The sequence below is a fragment of the Pseudopipra pipra genome, chromosome Z (genome assembly GCF_036250125.1).
Source record: "Pseudopipra pipra isolate bDixPip1 chromosome Z, bDixPip1.hap1, whole genome shotgun sequence".
In the NCBI taxonomy this organism is placed as follows: domain Eukaryota; kingdom Metazoa; phylum Chordata; class Aves; order Passeriformes; family Pipridae; genus Pseudopipra; species Pseudopipra pipra.
In genome coordinates this window covers 29,321,987-29,333,397 of record NC_087581.1, presented here as the reverse complement: position 1 = coordinate 29,333,397, position 11,411 = coordinate 29,321,987, and the positions used below count along the sequence as shown (strand labels likewise).

Here is an 11,411-nt window from a genome sequence, read left to right as displayed (position 1 = left end):
CCTCACCATCCCCGTACTCAAAAACTACTGGTCTCTACCGCTCCCTGTCCCAACAGACAGAAACATCCATCAGGCAGTGTAGCCAGGAGGACTGAATGGTGCTTAGATAAACAGAGAGACATACTAGACCATTTCCCCCCTGTCCTGTGGTAGAATTCTCTCTGTCACATCATCCTCTCCCACCCAAAAGGGCATTGCATTTCCAGCAGTGTCTTGCTTCTCTTAATCAAATTTTAGACCTAGACACGATGTCTTCCATTTACTGCTATTGCTAAGTGCATAATTCTTGGAATAAAGATGGTAGGAAGCCTCACAATAAAGAAATTAATAGCATGTAATTTAATGCCTCCTTTGCTGCTTTTTTGGGAAAAATTCTTCTGGAATTGTCCTTTGTGGTGAGTCATCTCTGAGGACAGATCATAGAAAGAAATCAAAGTTTGCTGGGAGAGGGAAAGGATGTATGTTAAAATACTAATAGTGAAGTCAGTGAAAATGTTGTCCCAGACAACTTTAGCACAGCAACATCTGTGTGATTTTCTTGAAATCACACAAAAGGAGATAAAAACCTGTTTATGCAAAGAGTATCAACCACTTTATCATGTAGCAATGAGCTAGATGACCTCCTTTTTTTTGTTTTGTTTTGTTCTGTTTTGTGGGGGGTTTTTTGTTTTGTTTTGTTTTGGGTTTTTTTGTTGTTTTTTTTTGTGCAGCTACTGCTTTCTCTTGTCTGTTTTGGAACACTGAGGTCTGTTCAGCAGTTACTTCTGAGTGAGGGCTGTGTGGGTGTCTCCAGCACCAAGCCTCCAAATGCGAGGACTAAAACAACTTCCTTTCCCTCGTGCCGTGACTCGGATTTGAACCGAGGTTGCTGCAGCCACAATGCAGAGTACTAACCACTATACGATCACGGCGAGCTACAGTGGGTATGTCCAAGGCACTGTGTTTTCTGTCCCCTCTAGCAGAGCCGTGCAGGCATTGCCACCTAGTGTGGGCTGGCTATAATATCCCACGTGTGGGCATCCTCCCCGGAGTGACCACTACTCTTGAGGCACCCTCGGGCATCCCTCGGCCAAAAACAGTGCTGCTGACAGAGTACATGCTGAAGACAGGCACAAATGCTGTAGTGGCAGAAAAGTATTCCTTCTCCTTTTGACAATTTCAGTCTGGTGAGGAAATCTTTTGTTGCCTTCTGTTTGGCCAACATCTATCTTCAAATATACAATAATTTTGGTCTCTGAGTCTTCTTTCTGTTTTCAAAAAGTGATGGGGGGAAATCTGGTGAAAGGACTTTCAAAGTTACATAACTAATTTAAAACCTGTTAAAAGGGAAGCATAAAAACACACGTTCCACTCCTGCTCCAAGCCAGATTTCAACCAAGGTTGCCATAGCACATAGTATCAGGCACTGGAATGTCACAGCAAGCTGGCACATTGTGACAGGTTTTGAAGAGACACAGCAGACAAATATCAATTCCAGTAAAATAACAAATGTTGACAGCAGTGAGTCATTAAAGAAGGATTTCTGTTGAGGCTTGAAAGTTAGTGTTTCAAAACACAAGTGTTCTTAGTAGAGTTATTCTAATAATTGTCTTATTAAAGATCTTATATCCACTATTTAGTCTCACTTTTTAATTCTGTGTCTGACAGCAATAATAAGCAAAGATTGATAATAGCAAGTGTCTTTACAATTTTGTTAATTAAAAAAGTGGAAGGAATTGGGGGATACACTAGATGGTTGTGCTGCCATCCTGAGGGACCTCACAAGCTGAAGAAATGTGTTGACAGGAACTCCATGAAGCTCAACAAGTGAAAGTGTCAAACCCTGTGTCCAGGGACGAACAGCCCCATGTACCAGCACATGCTGGGGGCTCGCCAACAGGAAAGCAGCTTGGCAGAGAATGGCCTGGGAGTCTTGATGGACACCAAGATAATCATGAGCCAGCAATGTGCCCTTGAGGGAAGGAAGGACAAGAGCCTCCTGTATCAGGCAGAACAGTATAGCAGGTCAAGGGAGATGATCCCTCCTCTGTCCACAGCACTGGTGAGACATGTGGGTGGTGTGCCCAGTGCTAGGCTCCCCAGTACAAGAGAGACATGGACATACTGGAGTGTGTACACTGAAGAACCATAAAGATAATGAAGGACATGCAGCTTGGAGAGTGGAGCTAGGACTTTTTACGCTCAAGAAGAGCAGGCTTAGGGGGGATTTTATCACTATGCATAAGTACCTTATGGGAGAGTAAAGAAGTTGAAGCCAGCTTCCTTTCTGTATGCAGTGATAGGACAGAAGGTGATGGGTACCAGGTGAAACAAAGGAAATTCCTTTTAAATATAAGAAAAACTTATTTACTGTGAGAGTAGTTGAACACCAGATCAGGTTGCCCAGAGAGGTTGTGGAGTCTCCAATTCTGAGATATCCAAATCTGACTGGACATGGTCCTGTGCAACCAGCTATGGCTAACACTGCTCAAGCCACTGTGGTACTAGAGATTTCCAGAGGGCCGAGTCAGCCTCAGTGATTCTGTTTCTCAGGAAAGGAAAAAAAAACAACAAGAGCAACCCAAACCTCTTAACAAAAAATAAAATGGCAGTGCTTGTAAACATTTTTTTCTTAACACTTCTGTAATGTGCACTTGTGCTTAACAGCACAGGCAGTTGAGCAAAGGGAATTCATGAGTGCCAAGAAATGGGATACTTGAAAAAAGATTGACAACTAAATACTTGAAAGCGTGACAACCTTGCCTGTCAAAATCCACAAAATCTGTGTGAGCCAGAGAAGTAAGCAATAGCTAGAGGTTGAGTCTCTTATTTGGTACAAAAACACTTAGGAAATCTTTAAGTGTCTTCTCCTATGTTTTCAGAATTGACAAAGGCTTTCTAACATGGATCTTGCCCAGCACGTGTCCTATATTTTTTCTGGGTGTTAGAGGTGCCAAGTCATAGGTACGTATGTTTAAATGTATAGATTAGCAAGATTGCCTGGAATTTTCTAGCTTCTCTTTTTGACAAGGTGAATAAATATAGATTACATTGTTTCAGCCAAATTCCATGTGATTCTGAAAAAAGGGCGTTGGCTATCTACTAGCTGCAAATAAATAAAAATATGTCAGTTTACCACTGTATTCAGACTACACATCTTTTTTTTTTTAAAATAACTTCACCTAATGTGTCTGGTTGTATGTGCTGGAATAATAATAGGAATATCCACAATCATGCTGCAAATTAATTCCATTTATAGGATTTTATCTTGTCCCAGTATTTGCAGTTCTGAATTTGATCCAAATGTCTAAATTATTTTAACATTGCACAAGGCCACATTTCTGCACCCAAATGTGTATGTACAGCTTTATTTGCATTGCTTTGTAAGACTTTGTGTTAAATGAAAGACTTTTACATCCGTAATGCTTGTGTGTGGTCTCATGGTGATAAAATGCCTATCCACTTCATAATTAAGGTTTACTTGCAGCCCAATAATCTGTCTCTGTTGCTTCTATCCTCCATACATCTCTTTCATTGAAAACAAACCCTATTGTCAGAAAACCCATAGCAAAGCAATACTAATTGGAAGATACTGTGTGTCATTCAAGAAAAAGAGCAATTTTTACAACATTTTAAACATTTTAAGCATGTTTGCTACATTAGTAAGTAAGAATCAAAGCTTATGCCTTTTTTTGCATTTGATCTTTTGCATTTGTAACTGTTAAGCATGACTAGTTGTTGTTGGCATCAAGGGAAAAACCTGTCACATAACACTGTGTCAGCATGTCTGAATACAAAACATGAGCCTCTGGAGATTCTTTGGTTTCGTAGTATGTTAGTTTCTTTAATTGACTGTGGTTGCTGAAATTTAGGTAAGACCTTGATTCATTTGAAAATTCAGAATCTTATCCTAATGGCACTGAATGCCAGCAGGTGTCCTTGAAATAATCCTGGCACACCATGTTTCCAGTGTTTCCATTTAAAAATAATCCTAGAAGTAGTGTTTGGCCCTAACCTGGTAGCACATGCAGAAGAAACTTAGGTGTGCTCATAGATAGTAAGGTTGCCTTATATTAGAGCAGACAATGTCAATGTCAAGGAAAAGAGGGTTCTAGAATAAGACAACACCCAGAGGCAAGTAGATTTGAACAAAAGTGACATCATCTTTTTTTGTGTTCAATGTGTGGCTATTTGGAGGTAGCAAGACCACTCAAGTGTATAAGCAGCCTAACTCACAGTGATAGAACAGACCTCTGCCCCAAGACATCTAAGAAGTCATCTGTACTACAGTTTTCCATATTTTAGGACATGTTAGCACTACATGTTCACATTCTGCTATCTCTACCAATAAAATCACTTCATCCTGACACCCATATTCCCCTCATGTTACTGCCTTTCTTTCCTTGTGTATAACAATTCAAATTTTCACTGGATTGAACTTCTGTTCCCATGTAATTATATCAAAATAAAGGAACACATGAATATATGCTATAGGTTATTGTAATCTTGAATAACTTCCCACAAAATGGACTCAGAGGAAGAGGCTTCTTCCTGGGCTATACCAAGGACACAGAAGAGCTAACTCAGCTGCTAAGCCCTTTGCACTTTTCTGAGAAAAACAAGTGAACCTCCTTAAGGAGTGTCTATTCCAAAGTAAACTCTGACAAACTAAGTTTCATTGCAATCATCCTGATGACATGGTATCACTAAATTAGTCTGAAAAGTTCTTTCTTGTGGTTAGACTAAAAACTTACAATGCAGTATTACCTTTGCAACTAGGTAAAATATAGAAATTGAGACCCTTATTTTATTTATTTTTTTGTTGTCTGGGTTGTTATGAGTGGACAGATTATATGAGAATTCAATTCAGACTGTAGAATGCTTAGGGTATGTAAACAATGTACTATTAGACAGTAAACATATTTGGTTTAGAAGTGTGTTAGCATTTTTTTCCAGTATAATTTTTTTAAAAGTTGTGATGGAGAAACTCTTCCATCAGAGAACCTCTCCTATGAGGAAAGGCTAAGAGGATTGGGACTGTTCAGCTAGGAAGAGACGGCTTCAGGGTGACCAAATTGTGGCCTTCTGGTACCTGAAGGAGCCTTCAAGAAAGGTAGAGAGGGACTTTTTACAAAACTGTGCAGTGGCAGGACAAGGGGGAATGGCTTCAAACCAAAAGACACTGGGTTTAGATTAGATATTAGGAAAAAATTATTTGCTGTGAGACATTGAAACAGGTTGTCCAGAGAAGTTGTGGATGTGCCATTCTGGAAATGTTCAAGGCCAGGTCGGACAGTGCTTGAAGCTACCTGGCCCAGTGGAAGGTGTCCCTGCCCATGGCAGGGGGGTTTGGAACCCCCTGATGATATTTAAGGTCCCTTCCAACCCAGGCCATTCTGTGATTCTATGATAACTATGGCAATAGTGGGGAAAATTTTACAGGAGCCACATTCAACTTGATTTACAGCTTGTTCTGTGGAAAGGGTAACCGTGAGGCAAAACCACAAAGGAAATATTCACACGTCTCTTATGTGGAGGACTTTCAAAAATATTCAGACCAGCTGCACTAATGCAACAATCATCAGATCATCCTGATTACATAACCAAATCAAATCATGGATGGTATTTAAGAATCTTTCAAAATAGGAAAAGGATTTCAAAAACAATTTTTTAAGTAAGGGATTTTTTATAAAACGAAAAGTTATTTCAAAATGTATTAGACTCTCAGAAGCTCAGCTTTCATAAAACAAGGTACACATGATATCTAGAACATTTCTAAGAAAGTTTATGGTTTTCTTCTAGGAAATAACAGGGCTCTCTCACTTGTTCCAATACGAAGATTTCCATAACAGAATTATGTAACAAGGCATGAAATGACCTTTCAATTGCAATTCTGCAGCCAAGCATCTTGTTATCTTCACCTCAGTGTAGACATCATTGTCTTCTTTAGCATCTACCAGCAGCCATGAATCCCCCGTCTTTCCATTATGTGCATCTCAAATCCTGTGCTTCTTGATTTCAAAACTCATTGTTGGTTTCCTGAAATCTTCATCATAATGCCTAATTTCTCTGATACATGAATAGTCATCAGCAGCATAGTATAATCCTTCTAGCAATATATTGCTATTCTTAGCAAACATCAGAAGTGCGTGGATCAGAAGCAATGTGTCTCTGCCGGCGAGTCTTGCCTTGGTGTTCTGATGAATATTTATGATGTAGCCTCATGACAGCCATGTTTGCCCAATACTGTCAGCTCATAGCACCTGTGGCTGGAGCAACTTGGCAAATATTTCTGCTACAGCTGAGCATTTATTTTCAGCTATCAACCTGTGCTCATTGCTGTTGCAGGAAAAAAAAAATCTACCAATTTCTAAGGGAACTCACACAGATTCCTTTTGTCTTTCAGCTGCTTTCTGTAGATCACGATTTTCAGTGTAAAATCATGTCACAACATAATTAATAAGAGACTAATACAAGATGGTCCATAAACAGTTCATAAACAGTTATGTGAACTCTTGTGCAAATTGATCAAATCTTTTTACAATTTCACTTGAAATGTGCTTCAGCTTCTGTACAGATACAGGTTTCTTCTCTGAGCCTTTTTAGGGATATTGCCACTCCTGATATGAATGTTTCTTTTCAGAGAAAGGTGATGTTGGTATCACCAGAGCTGTTGCTACTCAGAACCTCCCATGTTCAAATCCCTGTACATCATCTGTACATGACTACTCTTTATGTCGTTTGGCTATCAAAAATTCTTTCCTCATCTTCTGTTTTTGATGTTTCCTTCAGACTTCAAAAATTTTTAGACAACCTCAAAAACATAATGGATCGTATATTATAAATATATCAAAAGTTCATTCTGTATAATGTTTATAACATAAATTTCAGCATTAGCCTATAAAATACTATTAGTCAATGATATTACAGCAGTGTACCAGAGTGCCTGTGAGAACTTAGATTACTTTCCCTGTTGATATCATCCCATTGGCAACCGTTAGATGTTGACTACAAACATGCTAGTGCTTGCCCTGCTTCTGTGAGTCTTTTTGCATTGCAATGAAAAGATACTGTAATTTTTGTTTTCTTTCTTTTTAATGTACCATTTTATATCTCTGAGGATAGCTTTTGCTAATTCAGTTGTGACTCTTATATTGGCTGCACTGAGAGCTACCTAAATGACTAGCTCAACAACCTACACCGTAAACCCTACATAAACTAATTTCTATTCTTGTAACAAACCAGTAGATTTTAAAAATTATTATAAGTTTAGTTGGTGTTAAAATAATGGTGTTAAGATGATTATAGTCAGATTTCATTGTGCTAGTTACCTCTTGAATATGCTATTTGGAGTAAGGAAAGTGCTACTCATGGGGATAACAAAATGAGAGCTGCTGTTAGTAGAGGCCCTTTAACCCTTTAAAGGTAGCAGAACTTTCTACTGCTTTCAATACTAAGGTTAGAAAGACATTATACTCTATGATATGGTCTTTTATTGTATCTACTGAATGCAAACAAATGAATAAACAAAAAAAAATCCTACCCAAACCCCACACGTATATTGTTAAAAAAAAAATCCCTAATTATCTTATTTAATATGCTACATGCAGATAAAAGTGGTTAAGATATCATATTCTTAATGTTTTGTTAGGCTGAAAAATTAAAGAGTACAAAAATTATCTGGCTTAGATTTGCCTGGTAATTAAGATATACCTAGCAGGAGTTCATAAGGAACAGGCACAATAATGTCCAACTTCTGGCTTCCTTGAGAAAGCTAATTCATGACCCCTTGCTCTTCATTCAAATGGTCTGAAAGAGATTTTCTAAAATTTTTAGAGAATACCAACTTTTAGAAAAGCTCAAACAATCGGTCAGGAATCTGACCATGTCTATCTTGCATTTTTTTCCTAAAAACAGAATTTCCTGGGCAGGTCCCTTGACCTTACCTTGTTTAATGGCAAAATCAGCCCTCAGGAGGATCTGGATTATCTTCACCCCTTTCTCAAAAACTTCCTCTGTTGTGTTGCCCCATATGATGATGTGATCAACGTATTTCAAGTGTTCTGGACCCTTACCCTTTTCCAGTGCAGTCTGGATCCGTCCATGGCAAATAGTGGGGCTGTGTTTCCACCCCTGGGGCAGTCAGTTCCAGGTGTACTGGATGCCCCTCCAGGTGAAAGCAAACTGTGGCCTGGACTCTGTTGTTAGAGGAATGGAGAAAAATGCATTAGCGATGTCAGTGTGGCATCACTTTGCTGCCTTGAACTCCAGTTCATCCTGAAATTCCAGCATGTCCAGCACAGCAGCACTCAGTGCTGGTGTGTTTGTTCAGGCCGCGATACCCTATTGTCAGTCTCTACTCTCCATTGGGATCACTCACTGACCATTTAGGACTAAAGGGTGAGCGAGTCTCGCTGACCACTCTCTGGCTCTCCAGTTCACGAATCATCCCATGGATGGGGGGTCACGGACTCCAGCTGGTGCGGTGTCTTCGATGGTGCACTGGTGTGGTAGCGATCGGTGCCTCTTGTTCTTTGACCCTCAGCAGTCCCACAGCAGAAGGGTCCTCTGAGAGACTGGGCAAGGTATTCCACTGTCTAATTTCCTCTCTCTCCACAGCAGCTATCCTAAAAGCCCAATGATGCCCTTTTGGATCCTTGAAATACCCTCTCCTGAGGTAATCTATGCCAAGGATGCACGGGGCCTCTCTGCCAGTTGCAATGGGGTGGTTTTGCCACTCATTCCCCACCAGGCTATTTCAGCTTCCAGTACAGTCAGCTGTTGGGATCCCCCTGTTACTCCAAAAATAGAGATGGATTCTGGCCCTACATATCTTGATGGCATCAAAGTACAGTGAGAACCAGTGTCAACTAAAGTCTTATACTCTTGTGGGTCTGATGTGCAAGACCACACAGATCCACACAGTCCAATAGATCTGATTGTCCCTTTCCTCCACCTGGCTGGAGGCAAGGCCCCTCTGGTTCTGGTCATAGTACTCATTGCTCACTTCTTGTAAATATAAATTGGAGGTCTCTTCAAGAAGATATGAAGTAACATCACCCTTCTATTCTGTCTGAGGACCTGCCCACTGGAAACTGGAGTGGCATTTATCCTTGAAGAATTTCCTGTGGTGGTTGGTGTTCCTCTCAACTCATGTACCTGTGCTACTAGGGCAAAGGTGGGTTCTCCATCCCACTTCCTCATGTCCTTTCCGTGGTCACACAGGTAAAACCACACGCTCACAGCATGTATCCTCTGTTTCAGGCAGGGAGGCACTTGCTCCCAATAGCAGAGACTCTGGTCCGTACTGGCAGGGTATGGGACATTTCCTCTCCAGCTTGCTTGAGTCTTTCAAGTCTGTCTGAAGTCTTGGACAGTCTTTCCACAGCCAATGCACAGGTCATTAGGGAGGAAAAAAGATAATCTTCATATTGATGGAGTTGGGTAGTCACCTGAAGCACTGCTTGTTCTCCTTCCTTCATTGACATCAATGCCAATGAGTTGGTGCATGATGATGGCATGCTCTGTACAAACTTCCAACACATGGATTGTGTACACTGGACCTCACCTGGATCTACAGAGGACCACTTGATATTTGAATCCCTGTAGATTACCTCCAGCACAGCTGATTCTCTCAGGTATAGGATACCTTTCTCCACAGCATTCCACCTGCTTGGGCACACTACTAGATCATCCTTGAGAAAATACCTTTTCCTCACACTTGACAGGAGTCCCCTCCAGAGGCTGAGAGTTTCTGTCCTCTTCCCAATCCCCTTGTCAATGCCCACATCCTGGGACAGGGGCCTCAGTTGCTTGGTTTCACTACCATCTAGTTTCATATCATGGGCCATGATATCTCAGCATCAGAGCAGCCAGGTCACCAGGGGCTCTCCTAACTGGTGCCTGAAATCTTTTCACATACCTCACAGCTCACCCAGGGATAGGGACTGAGTGAATATCTCTGGCCCTGCCCCTTTATCCCTCACTATGTGAACTGATTTTCTCTTGAATTTCTTCTTCTGTATAAGGGTGACTGCTACCAGCACGGGTTGTTCCTCTGGTTCAGCTGCAGTTTGAGTGGCCACTCCTCTTCCTCCCCTGAAGGTGCTGTCTAGTGATGAGCAGTGTCCAGTGAATAGCAGCCACGGCCCAGCACACTGCAATAAGTTGCTCCTCTCTGGAATGGCTACAGCATTCTCCTTGCACATATTCTGTCACTGTATCAGGGTCCTGTAGTTGTTCAGGGGTAAACTTCCAAATAACTGGAGCGGACAATGTGCCCCAAAATTGGCCTGTTTTCTCCCACATTCCATTCCACTAATGGCTATCCACTCTCTAGGCAGATTTCTGAATGATCTTCCTAGAAATCTCTTTCCTGACTGTAAACATGGTGTGGACCACACTAAGGAGACCTGGCAGATGTGGCAGCAAAACCATGCTTTCCTTAGCATCCAAAAGGAATTCAAAATTCACAAAAGCACTTGTAACAGGCCTGAAGGAAGAAATTGGAGTGAAAAGCTGCATCACCCACAACATGTGTGTAATTTTAACAGCAGCATGTATAACAATCTCCTAAATGTGGCTCAAACTCAAACACCTAACAACTGCCTAGGCAACAATAATTGGTTGGAAGTATTTTAAGCCTTCCTATGTATTAACTGATACAGGTTCAGAGTTTTAATGATATACTATTGCCCTATAAAAATAATAAACAAAAAGAGGTAACTGTCAGACCCGTGATGACATAAATTTTTATGAGGACTGAAATGACAGAATTCATCCTGATTTTAGACTTAACTTTGACTGAAAGCACAGCACAATGAAAATACTATTACAGTCAAACAGACCATGGTGTTGGTTTGTTTGGTTTTGTTTGTGGTTGTAACAGTTCGTTTGGATACATGTCCAGAATAAAAGCAAGTGCAAGAAACATTCAAACACACAAAATATCTTTTATTACAGTGAGAATAATAATGATAATAAACTTAGCAAAAACTAAAAAAAGGATACAAAATAACTACCTTATCTGGTGCCATTAAATCAAATACTACAAACAGCATTTAATACAGTATTAACTACTGAAAAGGGAGTTAAAGAGATACCAAAAAAGGCATCTTAACACAATATTATGGATAACTATTAACACGATATTGGTTAGTAAAAAGGGAGATTAAAGGGAAATACTATGAACAACTTATTTACGTAACAATATTCAATAATAAAGGGGGAATTAAAGGATCACTAAAAGGCTATTAAAAAGTTTGTTCTGTCAGTTGCTTCTTATCAATAAACTGTGCTTACCCACACAGACAGGCCAGGGCTACCAGGATCTGCAGCAGCTGGTTGGTACCCATGCTTAGCGGGCGTCCCCACGGAACAACACGGTCTCGGTGGAAGGATGAGTATCGCTCAACTCAGCAGTCCCGACACCC

General features: G+C 40.6%; 1 non-coding gene across 1 annotated transcript; it reads right to left on the bottom strand.

The window, feature by feature from the left end:
* Window positions 1-839: 839 nt before the first annotated feature.
* TRNAH-GUG (transfer RNA histidin (anticodon GUG)) lies at window positions 840-911 on the bottom strand. The gene has a single exon. It is a non-coding gene; the product is annotated as a tRNA-His (tRNA).
* Between the last annotated feature and the right edge of the window lie 10,500 nt (window positions 912-11,411).